This window comes from Aquarana catesbeiana, linkage group LG07 (assembly GCF_042186555.1).
Source record: "Aquarana catesbeiana isolate 2022-GZ linkage group LG07, ASM4218655v1, whole genome shotgun sequence".
Taxonomy (NCBI): domain Eukaryota; kingdom Metazoa; phylum Chordata; class Amphibia; order Anura; family Ranidae; genus Aquarana; species Aquarana catesbeiana.
The window spans coordinates 298879106-298899895 of record NC_133330.1 but is presented as its reverse complement, the minus strand read 5'-3'; the positions used below and the strand labels follow the sequence as shown (position 1 = coordinate 298899895).

At 45.2% G+C, this 20790-nt stretch overlaps 1 protein-coding gene across 1 annotated transcript in view; it reads right to left on the bottom strand.

Annotated features, from left to right (window-relative positions):
• The window catches only part of SPATA6 (spermatogenesis associated 6), a 145863-nt gene extending 128917 nt beyond the window's left edge, over positions 1-16946 (bottom strand). Inside the window, exons 1-2 of the mRNA XM_073593579.1 lie at positions 16803-16946; positions 14573-14755 (exon numbers count right to left, since the gene is read on the bottom strand). The gene's annotated coding sequence lies outside the window, so the exon portion shown is untranslated. The remainder of the gene's footprint in view (positions 1-14572; positions 14756-16802) is intronic.
• Positions 16947-20790: the final 3844 nt, after the last annotated feature.

Below are 20790 nucleotides of genomic sequence, written 5' to 3'. Positions count from 1 at the left end.
TTTCAATGATAATGGTAAACAGGACAAATAGAGAGGGTGAATCTCCTTAAAGGAGAAGTATGGGAATCTGTTTCCCCCCCCCCCCATTATACTTACCTAGGTGGATGCAGCATCAGTCCAATGCTGCATCTCTGCACTGAGAACCGAGCCATCGAACACCGCCGATAGCTCGGTTCTCTCACCTCCCCGAGCGGAGAGCTGCTGACTGTCAGTCAGCATCTCTCTTGCTCTGCTCCTCCACGCTCATTGGAGCGCTGAGCTGTGGAGGGGCAGGGAGTGGCCGTCAAAGCGACTCGCTGAGAGGCTGAGACAGCCATCAGTCCAGGCACCTGGCGGATCCAGACTTCGTTGTCATGATGACGCACTGCCTGGACTGATCTGTGTGACGTCAGAGAGCGGACGAATTGCACTCCCGTGACCCATAGGAGAAGCCCAGCAAAACGAGCTCAGGCTGGACTTTTCCTTTAATGGGGGCACAGACAGCAATAAAAAACTGACAGATGTTCTAATCCATCTCCACACTATCAAAATTTTTTTTTAAAGTTTTGCCTTTAGTTATACTTTAGCACAGAAATATTTATATAATTTACATACAATAGTCCTGACGAATGCAGGCAAAAAAAAAACGCCCCAGAGCAGTCCAAAGTCATTACCACACTGTCACCAACACTAGTGACTATTTGGGTGGAAGCCAATTACCAGCCTAAAGACTCCATGCAGATAGTAACACTGATGAGAGCAGACTCCAGATCCACAGTCTGTGTTTCTCAGGCTGTTATGAAATTGTCAGTTTTAGCTTGCCCCTCACATCAGAAAAGCCAGGCCTTCTGTTCCACATCAGCTGGAAGATCACCAAATGACAGCTGGCCTAGTGCACATCATAAATCTTCTATTTTATTTTAATATAGGCTCATACTTTGCATTCCGGCTCTCCAACAAATACGAATGTGCTGAATTGCTGTCGGGCAACAATTCGGTTTGCGGTGACAAATTACAGCCTTTCTGGTGATCTGCTTTATCATTCAAATATTAAAGACAAATAAAGTTCTATTAATATTAATACATGGTAGGGAAGCATTCTATCACTGTACTGTGTCTGGTGTCAGTGCATACACAGTGGAACATTCAGTAGAATCCAGTAATAGGACCGGCTAGTCATAAATCTTGCATTTACTGATAATGACATATATATAACAGCACTTAGGTGAAGTGCCATATTATTCAGTAGAAATTGTATTTATGAGCACTTGAAGCCATGGGACGCATTCCAAAAACCTCTTCAAGGACTTTCTGCTTAGGACAAATCATGTCTGCAGCTGATCTTACAATGCCGAGCAATTTACTTCCATGACGCCCAGTCTAAAAAGTAATAACTGTTGAGACAAAGTGACTGGAAGAGTCTTAAAGTGGCTCTCCAGTTAGATGTTTTATTTAATTATTGCAACAAGTCACGGGAAGCCTGTACATTATTGTTAAACATGGCCCCCAAAAGATCTCCCTTCCCACCATATAGTCAAGGGGTGCTGGGATTTCATTGCTTATTCATACAGTCCTTTGGAGTGCTCAATTGCTCTGGTTAAAGTGATTGTAAATGATCACCTTGTAAAACAACCCATTCAGTTTAAAATAGAAATTAAAGGCAAAACATTTTTGTATAACCATAAAAATACATTATAAATATATTTTTTCCCTTTTTTTTATAAATGATCCCATTCCCTCTCTTCTCAGCTGCATAAGAACTGGGGGGGGGGGGGGGGGGGGGGGCAGCAGCACACAGATTCCCAGTGAATGGCTGTGCAGGGGGGTGTCAGGACAAGTCTGATCATTGGAGGAGAGCAGGCTGAGCTCCCAGCACAGCTAGAGAACTGACCACAATGTGCTTAGTGTGATCAGTTTTTGATAGGAAAGCAGAAGGACTGGCAGGAACACCGGGGATTTCACACAAAGGAAGCAATATAAAGAGAAGAGGAGACTTTTTCATACAAGTACATGGTACAGCAGCCACATATCAGGAATATGAAGTGTTGGGGTAACAAACGCTTTAATGCCCTTTACACATGGTCGGATTTTCTGACGGAAAAAGTGCGATCGGATTGTGCTGTCAGAAATTCCGATCGTGTGTGGGCTCCATCGGACTTTTTCCATCGGACTTTTTCCGTCACACAAAATTTGAGCACAGGATATAAAATTTTATGACAACAAAATCCAATTGGTTAAATTCCGATCGTGTGTACACAAATCCGACGCAAAAAAGTCCCACCCATGCTCAGAATAAATTAAGAGTCAAAAGCTATTGGCTACTGCCCCGTTTATAGTCCCGACGTACGAGTTTTACGTCACCGCGATCAGAACGATCGGATTATGACAACTTTGTGCGACCGTGTGTATGCAAGACAAGTTTGAGCCAACATCCGTCGGAAAAAATCCATGGATTTTGTTGTCGGAATGTCGATCAATGTCCGATCGTGTGTACAGGGCATAAGTGTTTCGCATGCAAACAGGGCTAACCTCAGTAGACTCCACTCCCTTGGCCTCCACGACATTGCTCATTCCTGGTTCTCCTCTTACTTATCCCATCGCACTTTCAGCGTCACATACAATACCATCTCCCACACTCCTCTTCCTCTTTCTGTTGGGGCACTCCAAGGCTCCATCCTTGGACCCCTCCTATTCTCTCTTTACACTTCTTCCCTGGGTCAATTGATAACCTCCCATGGCTTCCAGTACCACCTCTATGCCAACAACACCCAAATATATATCTCTCTACTCCCCAACTCACCCCCTTGATCTCCTCACGCATCACCAATTTACTGAGCAACATATCAGTATGGAGGTCACACAACTGAGCTTGTAGTATTTCCTCCTCCCCATTCCCCTACTTGGAACTTTACCATAGAGATGAATAGAGCAACCATTGGTTCCTCACCACATACTAGCGTGCTAGGTATCTAGACTCTGACCTGTCCTACAGCCTCCACATCCAATCACTGGCTAAATCCTGCCACCCCAACCAAGACCGATACACTGTTACTGCTGCCCCTCTCTGCCAATACCTTTACTTCCACTAGCCCAATGTATAAAATTCAAAATCCTAACCAGAACGTACAAAGCCATCCACATCACTCCCAGCCATATCACCAACCTCATCTGCAGATATCGTCCTCTCCGCTACTCCCAAGACACCTTGCTCTCTAGCTCCCTTGTCACCTCCTCCCATGGTCGCCTCCAGGACTTCTCCAGAGCCTCTCCTGACCTCTGGAACTTCCTACCTCAGTATGTCCAGTGAGCTCCCACCCTGTCTGCCCTTAGGCAATCTTTGAAAATTCATATATTTATGGAAGCCTATCCCCAACACCACCTAAGAACTGTACTTGAGTCACCTCCATCAGATCATCCCCTGCAGCTTTCGTACCACCCCCCCCCCCTCCCTTTAGATGGTAAGATACATGTACAGTGCCCTCATAATTCTTCTGTATTGAGCTGTATTATAATTGTACTGTCCCCCCTTTTAATGATTCACAAAAGCGCAAACACGTTTCAGTGGCAAAAACATGCTCACCCTTCATCAGGGTTTAGTAATGCTTGCAAGTTTTTAAATGGACTTAAGACATCAGATGCCTAGAAAAATCCTAAAGTGTTTGTAAACGTTAAGAATACATTTCATTTATTTGGTCCGATAAATATACCACTTAATGCCGGTTCACACTAGCACAATGACAGACATCGCATGTGAGTCGCACCGCATTGTTTGCAGATCACATGCAAAGTCTGTGCGATGCGATTTCAGCCATACAAACTGTATGGCTGAAATTGCATCGCATTTGCACCAACATAGTACAGGACCCTTTTTTGGTCCGCACTGGAATCAAATCGCATGGGTGTTCCCTACCCTAACACACCTCATAAATCAATCAATCATTCAAAGAAGGGACTGTGCCAACCTCCCTCAAGCAAGGCATTGTCAAACCCCTGCTAAAGAAACCCAATCTCGACCCTAAGGACCCTAACTGCCGCAGACCAATAACAAGCCTCAACACCATCTCCAATATTATAGAGAAAGCAGTAGTACAGCAGCTACAACGCCACCTGGACACACACCAACTCCTGGACCCTCTGCAATCAGGCTTCCGCCCAGGCCATGGCACAGAAACAGCACTTCTCAAAATATGGGACGATGCCCTTGAAGCAGCAGATGATGGAGAATCGTGTCTCCTAGTACTGTTAGACCTCAGCGCAGCATTTGATACAGTGGACCACAATACTTTACTTGTCCACCTCGCAGAAGTTGCAGGAGCTACAGATTCTGCTCTAAAATGGTTTGCATCCTTCTTAGAGAATCGCTCTCAGATAGTGAAACTAGGAACATTCACCTCGGAATCCCGGGCAATCTCCTGTGGAGTCCCTCAGGGCTCACCCTTGTCACCAGTGCTATTCAACATCTACATCCGCCCTCTCCTCAATATCATCAGGAAAACCGACCTCTGCTTCCACTCATATGCTGATGACACCCAACTCTACCTTCGCATCACCGGACAAAAAGACCCTCATCAGCAATTAGAGAAATGCCTCACTTTAATAGATGACTGGATGACCATTAGCTCCCTCAAACTCAATGGATCAAAAACAGAACTTCTTCTCCTACATGCTAACAAAAACTCCAAAATAAAGACTCTGTGGACACCTCCCACCATCCTCGGACAGACCATCTCTCCGAGCACCAAAGCCAAGAGTCTCTGAGTCATCTTTGACTCAGGAATGACGATGGATGCACAAATAGGATCAGTAGTTAGCGGATCCCACCATCTCCTCCGCCTGCTACGCAAACTCATCCCCTTCATCCCAGAAGAGGACAAAGCGGCAGTTGTGGGAACAATCATCAATTCCCAACTCGACTACGCAAATTCGCTCTACGTAGGACTACCCCAATATCAGCTTGCACGCTTGCAACTCATCCAAAACACGGCGGCAAGACTGTTAACAGGAAAAAAACCTTGGGAATCTATTTCCCCATCCCTAAAGAGCCTACACTGGCTAACCGTAAAAAAATCGGATCACATTCAAGACCCTCTGCCTCACCCACAAATGCATACAAGGAAACGCTCCGCTATATCTCCAGGAGAAAATAAAACACTACACGCCGAATCGCAGTCTTCGATCAGCTAGCCTAAACCTCCTCATCATTCCCAAATACCGCTACAAAGCAAAGGGAGAACGAAGATTTGCAGTCCAAGGACCTCAACTATGGAATGCTCTTCCAACCAACATCTGCATGGAAGAAAACCACCAGGCCTTCAGAAAAAAAGACCTTCCTTTTCTAAGAAGCTGACAACAGAGAATACATCTAGCGCCTTGAGGCGATTCAGTTCGCATTTGCAGCACTTTACAAATCATTCATTCATTCACACCTATGCGATCCGATTCCTGCACCATTTCACAGTTCGCACTGCAATCTGCGAACCGATCTGGTGGTGTTATTAACTTTACATTGACACCCCCAGCAGATCTCAGTGTGAACCACTGTGTGATTCAGGTACGATGCGGGAACCCGCACTGGATTCGCAGGGTTTCCACATCGCAACAGTGTGAACCGAGCCTTAACCGCTTGCTGACCAGCTGCCGTCATTATACAGTGGCAGGTTGGCTCCTTCCCGCAAATCACCGTAGGTGTACGTCAATTTTGTGGGCGCGTGCTCCCATTGGCCAGCGGGGGAGTCAATCAGCGGGTCCGGCGGACTCAATTGCCGCCGGCCACCCGCGATCGTTCCCAACAGTGACAGAACGGGGATCTGCCTGTGTAAACAAGGCAGATCTCCGTTCTGACAGGGGAGATGACAAGCAGGAAGACGGATCTGTGTGTTTCCTCCAGTCACACAGTCCCCCATACAGTTAGAACACACAAACAGGGAACACATTACCCCTTGATCGCCCCTGATGTTAACCCCTTCCCTGCCAGTGTCATTAGTACAACAGTGCATAGTTTTAGCACCGATTACTGTAATAATGTCACTGGTTCCCAAATAAATGTCAAAAATGTCAGTTAGGTGTCCGATCTGTCCGCTGCAATGTCGCAGTCCTGCTAAAAATCACTGATCACCGCCATTATTGGTAAATAAATAAATAAATAAATAAATATAAAAATGCCAGAAATCTATCCCCTATTTTGTAGACACGATAACTTTTGTGCAAACCAATCAATATACTCTTATTGCAATTTTTTTTTACCAAAAATATGTAGCAGAATACAGATTGGCCTAAACTGATGAAAACATTTTTTTTTTACAAATGTTTTATAGCAGAAAGTAAACAAAATTGTTGCTCTTTTTTGTTTATAGCGAAAAAAATAAAAACAACAGCAGAGGTGATCAAATACCACCAAAAGAAAGATCTATTCGTGGGAAAAAAAGGACATCAATTTTGTTTTGGTACAGCATCGCACGACCACACAACTCAGTTAAAGCAACACAGTGCTGTAGCACAAAAAAATGGCCTGGTCAGGAAAAGGGTAAATCCTCTTGTGGCTGGAGTGGTTAAACTGTTTTTTTTTTCCATAATTGTACAAAACAAAATAGCTGCTCATCCATTGTGAGCTTATAACTTCCTGTGCTTTTTGCCTCTGGACTTTTTGCATCCTTTACTGCTATCTCAGTGGAGTACAAAACACCTTCCTCTGAGAAGAGTGGAAGGAGTTATGTAGTCCTAACACGATGTCATGTAGTCCTACCACACACACATTCCTAGGGTGACAACCATACTCAGTACAGTTGTGCACCACCTACGTGCATTGTGATCTGAATGTCTGCACATACAGTTGTAGTTTCAAGCAGCAGCATGCACATAGAAGAGACTTCTACGGGAGACTTCTATGATGGCAGTGTGGCAGCACGGCTGGGGGACAGTCCCAAAAGGAAGCTCAGAAGTTATTAATATTAATAATACCGTTATCATACAGGATTTATATAGCACTAACAGTTTGTGCAGCACTTTACAACACGAGGGTAAACAGTACAGTTACAATATAATTCAAAACAAGAAGAATCAGAGGGCCCTGCTCGTTAGAGCTTACAATCTAAGGGAGGGTCAAGTGATACAAAAGGTAATAGCTGTGAGGATGAGCGTCAGGAGAAAATAAAAGTGCAGGAGAAGGCAGGTTAGGCTTCTCTAAAGAGAAGGATTTTCAGGGATCATCTAAATATGAACAGAGTAGAAGATAGGAAAGAGTAACTAGGGGTGACCACTACAGAACCCCCAGTAGGAAGAGTAATGGATCTCAGTACCCAATTATTGAACAAAAACATTTGTTAATATATAAATATAATATAAAATAATTGGGTACCTATATAGTCTATTACTCTTCCATCTGGGGGTTCAGTAGGGGTCACCCCTAGTTACTCTTCTCTAATATTCAGGATGATGGTACCTTTCTTACCGCTTGCCGGCCGCTGCACGACGATGTACATCGGCAGAATGGCACGGCTGCACAAATGGGTGTACCCGTACGTCCCTCCGTCAGGCAGGCTAGCAGCGTGCGCACGTCGCTAGTGGTGCACGCCCGGCGCGGGAGCGTGCTTGCGGGTCCTGCAGACTCGATGTCCGCCGGTGGCCCGCGACTGTCACATAGAGAGGCAGAACGGGGAGATGCCCATGTAAACAAGGCATTTCCCTGTTCTGCCTAGTGACATGACAGGGATCTACTGCTCCCAGTGATCTCTGTCATGTTCTAGTCCATCCCCCTACAGTTAGACCACACTGAGGGAACACACTTAACCCCTTGATCGCCCCCTAGTGTTAACCCCTTCCCTGCCAGTGACATTTATACAAAAATCAGTGGTTTTTTTTAGCTATATAAATGTCACTGGTCCCAAAATAGTGTCAAAAGTGTCCAATGTGTCCGACGCAATGTCGCAGTCACGATAAAAAAAAAAAAAAAAAAAAAAATCGCAGATTACTGCCTTTACTAATAAAAATTAAAAAATAAAAATGCCATTAATCATAAATTTTGTAGACTCTATAACTTTTGTAAAAACCAATCAATATATGCTTATTGCAATTTTTTTTACCAAACATATGTAGAAGAATACATATCGGCCTAAACTGAGGAAGAAATGTGTTTTTTTATATTTTTTGGGGGATATTTATTATAGCAAAAAAGAAAAAATATTGTTTGTTTTTTTTTTCAAAAAATTGTCAATCTTTTTTGGTTTATAGCGCAAAAATAAAAACCACAGAGGTGTTCAAATACCACCAAAAGAAAGCTCTATTTGTGGGGAAAAAAAGATGTAAATTTTGTTTGGGTGCAACGTCACGTGGCCACACAATTGTCAGTTAACGTGACGCAGTGCCGTATGGCAAAAAATGCTCTGGTCATTAAGGGGGTAAATTCTTCCGGGGCTGAAGTGGTTAACCTTCTAAACATGTACACGCATAGAGGCTTACATGTTTCCCAGAGTAGGAGATAGTAGGACAGATTGTGGGAGAGAGTTCCAGAGGATGGGAGAGGCTCGAGAGAAGTCCTGGAGGCGAGCGTGGGAGGAGGTGACAAGGGACCTTGAAAGCAGAAGGTCTTGGAAGGAACTAAGGGAATGATTTTGTTGGTATTTTGAGACATGATTAAAGATGTAACTGGGGGGAATGTGGATGGCTTTGTAAGTTGTTGTTAGTATTTTGCATTCAATTTGTTAGGTCAGTGGAAGCCAATGGAGGGATCAGCAAAGAGGGGTGGAGGACACTAAACAGTTGGTAAGATGGATAAGTCTGGCAGCAGCATTTATGATAGACTGAAGGGGGATAGCCTATGTAAAGGTAAGTCAATGAGGAGGGAGTTGCAGTAGTCGAGGTGAGAGATGAGTTGGGAGCTTTGTGGTGTCTTTGGTCAGGAAGAGGCGTATTTTGGAGATGTTGCAGAGGTTGAGGCAACATGATTAGAACAGTGATTGGATGTAGAGCCGAAAGTATATTTCAAAGTCCAGGATTGCACCTAGCACGCTGGCATGTGGGGACAGGCTGATTGATGTGTCATTGAAGTCAGAGGAAGAGGCATGTGGGGGGGGGGTGTCATTAACATAGAAATGGTATTGAGCTGACCCAGGGAGGAGGTTATCAAGGAGAAAAGGAGAGGTCCAAGAACAGAAGAAAGGGAGAGGAGGGGGAAGAACTGTAAGCAACACTACAGGTGCGGTGGGGTAGGTAGGATGAGAACCAGCGAACAGTGTAGTCACGTAGACCAAAAGAGTCAACTGTATCAAAGGCAGCAGAGAGGTCCAAGAGTCAGAGTATAGAATAGTGTCCATTGGTTTTAGCTGTTAGTAAGGCCCCTTTCACACTGGGGCGGTGGGTGCGTTGGCGGTCAATTTCGTGGCGCTATTCGGCCGCTAGCGGGGCGCTTTTACCCCCCGCTAGAGGCCGAGAAAGGGTTAAAACCACCGCAAAGCGCTGTTATGCCGGCGGTATAGCCGCGCTGCCCCATTGATTTCAATGGGCAGGAGCGGTTTAGGAGTGGTGTACACAAAATGCTGGCAGGACTTTTTTTTTTAGCATCCTGCCAGCGCACCGCTCCAGTGTAAAAGCCCTCGGGGCTAGAATAGAATAGAGGGAAAAACGCTTTATGGACTCACTTTAGTGGTGAACTGTAGTGGAAAGAATGTTAGTGTTTGTCCAACTTGCACTCGGGGTGGGGGGTTGGGTGCTAAAAACAAGAAGTTGAAGTTGTCCGCCCTATAGCAGTTTTACTGCTACAAGGCAGCAGCTGTGCGCCGAACCACGTAAATGTATGTCATCCCACACTTACGGGTACTCGATCTACTCAGGCACCTGCCAATCGTTGCGCAAAGAGACAAAACTGCAATCTGCCTATGTAAACAAGGCAGATCCCCGTTCTGAAAGGGGGAAGGGATAGAGTTTGTGTCCCTGCAAAGCATGGAATAAATTCCATCTCTTCCCCTAGTAAAAGCACCTCACACAGTTCATAAACACTGGTTAGGCACACATTTAAACACTTTGATCTCCCCTAATGTAAATCCCCTTCGCAGCCAGTGTCATTAGTACACTAACACTGCATATTTTTAGCACTGATCACCGTATTAGTGTCATTGGTCCCCAAAAAGTATCAGTTCCTGCCAGGATGTCCGCCTCAATATCGCAGCCCTGCTATAAGTCACTCATCGCCGCTATTACTAATAAAATAAATAAAAATATCCCTCAGTTTATAGACGCAAACCAAACAATAAACGCCTTTTGAGAATTTTGTTACCAAAAATATGTAGCAGAATACATATTGGCCTAAATTTATGAAGAAATTAGATTTTTTTTTATTGGATATGTTTTACAGCAGAACGTAAAAAATATTGCGCTTTTTTTCAGAATTGTCAGTCGTATTTCGTTTATAACGCAAAAAATAAAAAAAAAGAGGTAATCAAATACCACCAAAAGAAAGTTCTATTTGTGGGGAAAAAAAAGGACATCAATTTTATTTGGGTACAGCGTCGCATGACTGCGCAATTGTCAGTTAAAATAATGCAGTGTGGTATCGCAAAAAATGGCCTGGTCATGAAGGGGGGTAAATCTTCGGAAATCAAGTGGTTAAAGTAGACGTCCAACCTAAAACTTAAATCCCTGCATCTATAGACATCAATGATCTAACACTAACCTATCTAGCCCTGTAAAGAAAAAAATCAGTATACATACCTTTTCTGAAGCTGACTTGACCCGATCCCACGCTGAGCTGTCAGCCGCGGCTTCGTTGTGTAGGTGGGTGCAGACTGCAGAGGACACAGCCGACAACAGAAGCCCCATAGTAATGCCCCGTACACACGGTCGGACATTGATCGGACATTCCGACAACAAAATCCATGGATTTTTTCCGACGGATGTTGGCTCAAACTTGTCTTGCATACACACGGTCACACAAAGTTGTCGGAAAATCCGATTGTTCTGAGCGCGGTGACGTAAAACACGTACGTCGGGACTATAAACGGGACAGTAGCCAATAGCTTTAGTCCCTTAATTTATTCTGAGCATGCGTGGCACTTTGTGCGTCGGATTTGTGTACACACGGTCGGAACTTCCAACAACAAGGTCCTATCACAAATTTTCCGTCGGAAAATCCGACCGTGTGTACAGGGCATAAGTCTATGTGTGACATCACTTCCCATATATTTCACAGTCGTTGTCGGTTGTGTCCTCTGCAGAGCTTCCGCCGCTGGAGATCGGGTAGGATCGGCTTCAGAAGGGGTATGGATACGTATTTTTTCTTTACAGGGCTAGATAGGTTAGTGTTAGAATGTGGCAGCGTGGATTTGATTTAAATCACTAGTAAAAAGGCTTAATTTAAATCATATTTTTTAAAGAGCAACTGTCATCTCTGTCCTGCAGCAGATCCTCCTCTGACTCGCTGTTGACTCACCGACAGTCACTTTACTGTAATGGGAGGGCTGGTGATGCGGCAGAGACACAACAAGGTGAGGGACGTGGCGGCAGCAGGTGAGTGGATGCCTGCTAACAGGCGATGCCATGATGGATCTAAAATGATAGGTGCTCTTTAAATGTAAGGACTTATTCTTGCTGGTAGTTAGAATCTTTAACCACTTCCCACCCGCCGGCTGTCATACGACATCCTTGACTTTGTGTGGTGATATATGAATGATGCCTGCAGCTACAGGCATCATTCAGATATCGGCTTTTTTAGCCGGCGATTCCCTACACCATATGAATGATCATAGCAGCTGTTCCACCGCTTGATCGTTATTACGGGCAGCGAGATGGGATGCCCCCCTCTCTCACCGCCCTCAGGTGCTTCTACTGACTCACTGCTTCCATCGGTGAGTCGGAGAACAGATCCGCTGGCCCCGGATGCTTTCCATAGATTTCTGGCAGACCAGATAGTCGTCTGATCTCTATAATCATTCGGAAGAGGGGCACGATGTTATAACGTCACACCCGGCCTCTGCATTCAAACGGCGCCGCCTCGGCTGGGGAGCCAAGATCATTTGGTTTTTTTTTTTTTTTATTATTATTTCAGGCTTCCCAGCCTAGAGGTGAGATGTGGGGTCTTATTGACCCCATATCTCACTGCAAAGAGGACCTGTCATGTCATATTCCTATTACAAGGGATGTTTACATTCCTTGTAATAGGAATAAAAGTGATAAAAAAAAAATTTGTTTTTTAACCACTTCCCACCCGGCCACTGCACATAAACGGCCGGGTGGGCTATCTCTCCTTCTGAGTGGACGTTCAGGAACGTCCCTCAGAAGGAGCGGGATCGCGCGCGGACACGGCGCATCCCCGATCGGCAGGGGGGCTCTGCGATTGGCCCTTCTGATCACATGACGGCCGTGTCGAATCACAGCCGTCATGTGATGTAAACACAGAGCTGGTTGCTAGGCAATCGGCTCTCCTCTCCTCACACGGAAGTAGTCATTGATCGGACAATCCGACAACAAAATCCATGGATTTTTTCCGATGGATTTTACAGCTTTTTACTCACTGATCACCAGTCTAGTGTCCCAAACACACATGTAAAAACACAAAGTAAACACACAATGTCCCCAAAACACATATCCCCAAAACAAATGTACCCACATAGTAAAAACACCTGTCCCCCACATATGTCCCAGTAAAATCACATGCCCCAATGATTATCTTCACACATACGTCACCTGCGCACATCTGTATATGATCATTTGCGCACATGTGTCCGTGATCACACTAACCAATTATTAAACACTTAACGGGATTTTTTTTACCAAAAACATGTAGCAAAATACATTTTGGCTTAAATTTATGACAAAATTCGATTTTTTTTAAAATAGAAAGAAGAAAATGTTGTTTTTTTTTCCAAATTTTCTCTCTTTTTTCGATTATATTGCAAAAAATAAAAAACGGAGTCGTGAATAAATACCACCAAAAGAAAGCTCTATTTGTGTGAACAAAATGATAAAAATTTAATTTGGGTACAGCGTAGCATGACCGCGCAATTGTCATTGAAAGTGTGAGAGCACTGAAAGGTGAAAATTGGTCTGGGAAGGAAGGGGGCGAAAGTGCCCGGTACTGAGGTGGTTAAAAAAGTGTCAAACTAAAAAAAAAAAAAAAAAAAAAAAAAAAAAGTAAAATTAACAATAAAAAAAAAGCCTTAGACCTCCTCTGTAACTCAAAACATGTAACCAATAAAAGTTTTTAAAGTGTCGCCTATGGGGATTTTTAAGTACCGAAGTTTGGTTCCATTCTACGAGCGTGTGCAATTTTGAAGCGTGACATGTTAGGTATCTATTTACTTGGCGTAACTTCATCTTTCACATTATGCAAACAAATTGGGCTAACTTTACTGTTTTTTTTTTTAAAGCACAAAACTGTTCCGCGTTTCGAAAAATTGCTGTGCAAATACAGTGCGAGATAAAAAGTTGCAACGTCCGTTATTGTATTCTCTAGGGTCTTTGCTAAAAAATATATATATAATATTTGGGGGTTCTATGTAATTTTCTAGCAAAAAAATATGAAAATATGATTTTTACATGTAGGAGAGAAAATGTCAGAATTGGCCTGGGTGGCAAGTGGTTAATATGGTTAATATTTGCAAACAAAATGAAAGTTTCCTATTTAGAATATTAAGCTGGCAGGTTAGTAAAACAGCGATACCGGAACCGATTCAATCATACAGTTTGTAGTGTACATAGATTTGCACAACAATGGGAAAAAGGAATATTCCTGAACTTTGTTTTATCTCATGGTGACTGTGACATTGTGTGAATGCATCAATGCAGTGCATGTTATCTCAGCTTGCAGAGCTTGAATTCATTGCATGGGCCTACCAAAAATGTAAATATTGCAGAATATACAGCCTCATGCTACATAACCAAGCTCCATTTCATGCCGATTAAACCAAATTATTAATGTATCTTAAATAGAAGACTATCTTTAGATAGATTTTTACTCCAAAAGCATAAATTTGATTAAAAAAAATATCGATTTAAATAATAAAAAAAATGTTTTTGATTTTTTTTTACATTATTGAATTATATCCACCCTGGAATGTGGGTGTCTATAGATGTAGGGATTTTTGTTTTAGGGTGTACTTCATCTATATGCTGCGGACCAGGGTGTACACATGCCATGGCCGCAATGCTTTGCACTGTGGAGTGGCAAAAGTGTTTCCCCCGCAACTGCGTGCGCTATGGTTCAGGGTTTTAAGGGCTGAAAAAGGGGGTGAGAAGGCGTTATGTTGCCTTCTCACCTGTTGAACCCCCTCACAGATCGCTCTTTAGAGTTCAAAGCTCATGTAAATGGGCAGAGCTGGATTCCACGTGTCTATAGCGCATAATTCTGCAGTGCGCAAACACCTTGTGGGAAAGCACATAGAGTATACAGTAGGTGGGACTGAGAATACCCGACCTGAATTCTCAAAGTGCTGCAAAAATTGCAATCCCAGATTAGCTTCTCTATTTCAATTTCAGGGTTTGATGTTCTCTATTGAAAAGGGTCTACATTTAATAGGTTGTAATCAAAATACAATCCACATTGGAGGCACAAGCAACATGAACACCACAGTGCAGTTGGAAGAATATACTAGATGCAGGTACTTACAGGCACTTGAGAAGCAGCGCACGTTCTCTGGGGATAGAGGAGAACCGTGTTATACGAATTCAGGCATTTCACAGGTATTCACCATCCACACTACTTGCCAAGATCCAGAGAGTTTATAATGGTCACCAGGGTGAGGATTCCTGTTGGTGAAGCTGTTACCAGGGAGGTGAAATCCGCAGCATGCTGGTGATTAGTCAATGAAAAACAAACTGTCAGCAATTTTGCTGATCTGGACATGGTGATGTTATATATTGTATATTAGTACATCTACATTCCACTGTAATACAAAGATAACACACAGCTAAATGGTCTCAGGCTTAATGTGGATCTGTCAGTAACTCTACAAGTCTGGATGAAATAATTCTCCACATGCCGCAATATACCGGCAACACCATTCTAAGAAAAGATACTCGACGTTTTATCCTCGAGCTCCAATCCAGTGACTTTGCCTAGGCTAAAATGATGCTTTTAGTCTGCTGCAGGCAAAAGGAAGCATTTTCTAAGTCTCTTTTGCCCCAGTGATCACACAGTTTAGAATTATGTAGCAAGTCACAAGATGTGAGGAAGCATTACTGTAGGTTAGGTTCAAACTTTTTTTACTGGGGTGTACTGCACTAACATGCATGTTAAAGCGGGATTCCGGCCAGCAAAATTTTTTTTTTTTAAGTCAGCAGCTACAAACACTGTAGCTGCTGACTTTAAATAAGTAGACTTACCTGTCCTTTGTGTCAGCGATGTCGGCCGCCCGAGGCCAACCCGTCCCTCGGCTCTCGGGTCCCGGCACCGCCATCCTAACTAAGGGAAACAGGCAGTGGAGCCTTGCGGCTTCACTGCCAGTTTCCTACTGCGCACGCGCGAGCGGTGCGGCGCTCTGTGAATGGCCCCGTGTTTTTCTGGGAACACACACAGTTCCCAGAAGGCAACGGGGCCGCTCACTGAGGAACAGGACACGCCGCGGAATAGGAAGAGGCAGATTAGGAAGACTGCCTAGCAACAAGGGTTCAGGTAAGTTAAAAAAAAAATTTTTTTTCAAATGTTTTTTTTTTATTTTTTTAGGATTTTTGGTGCAATTTTTTTTCAGGGTGGCCCTCCACTTTAACTACTGCTTTAGCCTAAGTTCACATATGTGCGATGTCAGACATTGCATGTGAGTCGCACCCCCCGTCACATGCGATATCTGTGCAGCGCGAGTTCAGCCATACAGCTGTATGGCTGAACTCGCATTGGATTTGCACGAAAATAGTGTAGGGACTCCCCCCCCCCCCCCACGCACTAGAATCGGATCGCATTGTGTGTTCTCCCCTATGTGATCTGAGTCCTGTGCGAGTTCACAGTCCGCGCTGCGATCTGTGGACCGATCTGGGGGTGTCATTAAGGGGGTTGTACAAGTAAGTGTTTTCTCACCTTAATGCATCCTATGCGAGGACGTCATCTGACGCCCCGCCCAGAACGAGAGCCGCACCGCCTGCCCGTCATATGACAGCCGGCAAGCAGTTAAAAGTCCATAAATCTATCCCATATAGTTTGTAGACGCTATAACTTTTGCGAAATATATTGGGATTTTATTTTTTTTTTTTACCAAAAATATGTAGCAGAATACATACTGGCCTAAATTAGATTTTTTTTATTCGTTATGTTTTATAGCAAAAAAAAAACAAAAAAAAAACAGAGGCGATCAAATACCACCAAAAGAAAGCTCTATTTGTGGGGGGGAGGGGACATCAATTTTATTTGGGTACAACGTCGCACAACTGCGCAATTGTAACGCAGTGCCGTATCGCACAAAATTGTCCTGGTCAGGAAGCGGGGTGAGTGGTTACATGAACGGCGCCCTCTATATGAAGAACACACATAACCAGGACGCCGCCTGTCACATGTCATCATGTGAATGAGGCCCAATCCTGAGCCACACACCAGATGAGGAGCTGAGCGATCGATGACCTGAATGTTGCTTCCTGGCGATGCCAGGCGATGAGCATTTCCAGACATACACTCAGCAATGGCTGCTCCCCCCCCCCCCCCATCTCTTTCAGTACTGTCCTCTTCTTATAGCAGTGATTACAAGAACAGAAACATCATCATTAGTACACTGGAGGGGGGCAGCCTGAGGAACTACAAGTCCCAGCATGCCCCGCTCCCCTCATGCTTAGTCCTGCAGTTGCTCTGCTGGCCTCCCCCCCTCTCCCCGGTGTTAGTGATAAGAATTGTCCGTCTCTCTCGGTGAAGTTACCCGGGTGCGGCGACTGGGCGGCCTCTGGAGAAGTTCATATGGCGTATCCCAGACATCCCGCACTGTGATTGGACGAGTCCTGCAAGCTCCTCCCTCAGACGTTACGTCTTCTGCGGTCCCCGTGTGATGGGAGGACGCAGAGCGGTGTGGTTGCCATGATACAGAATTGCGTGTCACTTCCTGCATCCTCCTCCCCCCTCCCCCCTCCTCCTCACACTGGGATGTCTATAGACTTATATTGTCTGTGGGGAAATATTTCGCTTTGGTTTTGAATGTTACATTGTAAAACAAAGTGTTACATTAAGCTGCATTGTTCAAATAAATGAGTATTAACCACTTCAGCCCCGGAAGGATTTACCCCCTTAAAGAGAACGTAAACCCTGATGAGTTTTACTTCCTCTGTTGCTCACTGCAAAGCCTGCAAATGAAAAGCATAATGGGCTAGCCAATATGTGCAACTTACCTGCAAAAGAATCCAGTGATATCCCCTGTGTAGGCAACGTCCATCTTCTGGCCCCTCTTCCTTCCAGGCCGCGGACTCCGGCTCTGTGATTAGTCGGAGCCGCGTGACGTCACTCCCGCGCATGCGCGCGGGAGCCGTGATTAACGGCACAGGCTAGGGAAGAAACGGCACTTAGTTTAGTTACTTCCCCCGCACATGCGCTGTTGGAATTTTCAGCGGACTACAAGTGAAATATCTCCTAAACAGCGCACGTTTAGGAGATATTTTCACTACCTATAGGTAAGCCTTATTCTAGGCGTACCTATAGGTAGAAGTCCAAAAAGTGGGTTTACAACCACTTTAATGACCAGGCCATTTTTTGTAACGTGTGATGCCGTACCCAAACAAATTTGACATCCTTTTTTCCCCACAAATAGAGCTTTCCTTTGGTGGTATTTGATCACCTCTGTGGTTTTTATTTTTGCGCTATAAACAAAAAAAGACAACAATTTTGAAAAAAAAACAATATTTTTTACTTTCTGCTATAATACAAATCCAATAAAAAAATTAAAAAAAAAATGTATTCATCCGTTTAGACCAATATGTATTCTTCTACATTTTTTTAGTAAAAAAAACAAAAAAAAAAAAACAATAAGCGTATATTGATTGGTTTGCGCAAAAGTTATAGCATCTATAAAACAGGGGATAAATTTATTTTATTTTTATTTTATTTTTTTACTAGTAATGGCGGTGATCAGTGATTTTTAGCGGGACTGTGACATTGCGGCAGACGGATCGGACACTTTTGACACTTTTTTGGGAACCAGTGACATTAACACAGCGATCAGTGCTAAAAATATGCACTAACATTGTACTAATAAAACTGGCAGGGAAGGGGTTAACATCAGGGGCAATCAAAGGGTTAAATGTGTTCCCTGTTTGTGATTACTAACTGTGGGGGACGGTGTGACTGGGGAAACACACAGATCCATCCATGCTTAGCAGGAAGACAAATCTCAGTGTCATCCCTGACAGAACGGAAATTTGCCTTGTTTACTTTGGCAGATCCCCGTTCTGTATCTGCGGGGAGCGATTGCGGGCAGCCGGCGGACATCGAGTCCACCAGACCCGCTGATTGGCTTACCCACTGGCCAATCGGAGCGCGCATGCCCACGAATGCTTGTGCACGAATTTGCACAGCCGAGCCACCTTGCTGCAGTACATCTGCGGCGGGTGGTCTGCAAGTAGTTAAATAATTCAGCTCTTCTGAGATAATCTGCAGGGCTGGAGCTACATCCTCCCTGGAACTCGGGATACAGAACATGGAACTTGGAACTCAGAACATGGAACACAGGATTCAGAACATGGAACTCAGAACATGGAACACAGGATTCAGAACATGCAACTCAGAACATGGAACACAGGATTCAGAACATGCAACTCAGAACATGGAACACAGGATTCAGAACGTGGAACTCGGAAATTAGAACATGGAACTCGGAAATTAGAACATGGAACTCAGGATTCAGAACATGGAACTCGGGGTTCAGAACATGGAACTCGAGATTCGGAACATGGAACTCAGGATTCGGAACATGAAACTCGGAACTTGGAGCACTAAACTCAAAACATGGAACTTGGAATTCCAAACACAGAACTTAGAACTCAGAACTTGGAACACTAAGCTCAAAACATAGAACTCGGAATTCCGAACATGGAACTTGGACCACGGAACTCAGAACAAGGAAAGTGGAATTCCAAATGTGTGACTTGGAACACAGAACTCAGAGCTCTGAGTTCTGCAAATTTCGGGTCCCTCTCCTGCTCTCCTGGCCCCTCCCTCCTGTTGAGTGCCCCCACAGCAAGCAGCTTGCTATGGGGGGCACCTGAAATGAGCCGCAGCTCCCTGTGTCCATTCAGACATGGAGCCACGGTTCAGCCCCACCCTTTCTCTCTCTCCTCATTGGCTAACTGACTTTGATTGACAGCAGCGGAAGCCAATGGCGTCACTGCTGTGTCTCAGCCAATCAGGAGGGAGAGTCCCAGACGGCCGAGGCATTCGTGGACAAGCATGTCTACAGACCTAAACCCTATTGAGCATCTGTGGGGCATCCTCAAACGGAAGGTGGAGGAGCGCAAGGTCTCTAACATTCCCCAGCTCCGTGATGTCATCATGGAGGAGTGGAAGAGGACTCCAGTGGCAACCTGTGAAGCTCTGGTGAACAGAGGGACAGGAGGGGGGCATGTTTCACAAGAGTGGAGCAGAGGAACAGGTGGGGGTCAGAGGTACAGGACAGAGGAGAACCTCTCCAGCATCAGATCACTGGGTGGGGCCCGTGCAGTCCCAGTTAGGGAGGTGAGCGTGGGGCGGTCAAGAAGTGCTCATAGGCCAGGGGTGCGGTGGTCAGGAGGTGGAGGGTTTCAGGCAGGTGTCTAACACTGCTCCTCCTGCCTATCTTAGTGAGAAAACTTAGCCACCTCGTGTCACTTAAAAGGATGAGCCCTGTGTCCTCTGCTCACCTACGGTGCCCGCTCCCCCCTTCTTCTCCTCGCTGCCTCCTGTCTGACTCCTGCTTGGCCGCTCCATCCAGGCGGCAGAGCGGGCACTCTGAATGCATCATCCAGCCATCCACCCATCCATGCGCCCAGCCCCTTTCAGGACGCCGGACGCATGGATTCCTATGGCGGGGGTGGTACATTTTGAAGCACCTGATTAGAGCCTGAGGCTCTAATAGGCTTCAAAATAGGGTGGGCTTGGGGCACAGAGAGTACGCCCTAAGCCCATTCAATTGTGTGACGATAGCAAATTAATTTTCGCTATTTTCACACTAACCTTCCTCCCCACCAATCAGGAGGCGTGTCAGACCTGCTTCCTGATTGGCCTAAGTGCCAGGCCACCATATAGGATGCCTGGCGCTTAGGAAGAGGGGTGAGGAGACTCACGCTGGAGTGGAGGTCGCCGCCACTCTGAGAGGTCCCCTCGGCTGCATCCCCGGACCCCCCCGCGCAAGGATCGCGGCTCTGGCACCCCCTCGGGGGGTGCCAGAGCCGCGGTCCGCGCGGGGGGTGGGTGGGGGGTATGCAGCCAGAGCCTCAAACCCTGCAAGTGGGGGGGGTCGGTGGGCACAGTAGCTGCATTTGATGGGCACAGGTGACTGAATTTGATGGGCACAGGTGGCTGAATTTGATGAACAAGTAGCTGCATTTGATGGGCACAGGTGGCTAAATTTGATGGGCACAAGTGGCTGCATTTGATGGGCACAGGTGGCTGCATTTGATGGGCACAATTGGCTGCATTTGATGGGCAAATGACTGCATTTGATGGGTACAGGTGACTGCATTTGATGGGAACAAGTGGCTGCATTTGATGGGCACAAGTGGCTGCATTTGATGGGCAAGTGGCTACATATGATGGGCACAAGTGGCTGCATTTGATGGGCACAAGTGGCTGCATTTGATGGGCACAAGTGACGGAATTTGATGGCCACAGGTGGCTGCATTTGATGGGCACAAGTGGCTGCATTTGGTGGGCAAGTGGCTGCATAT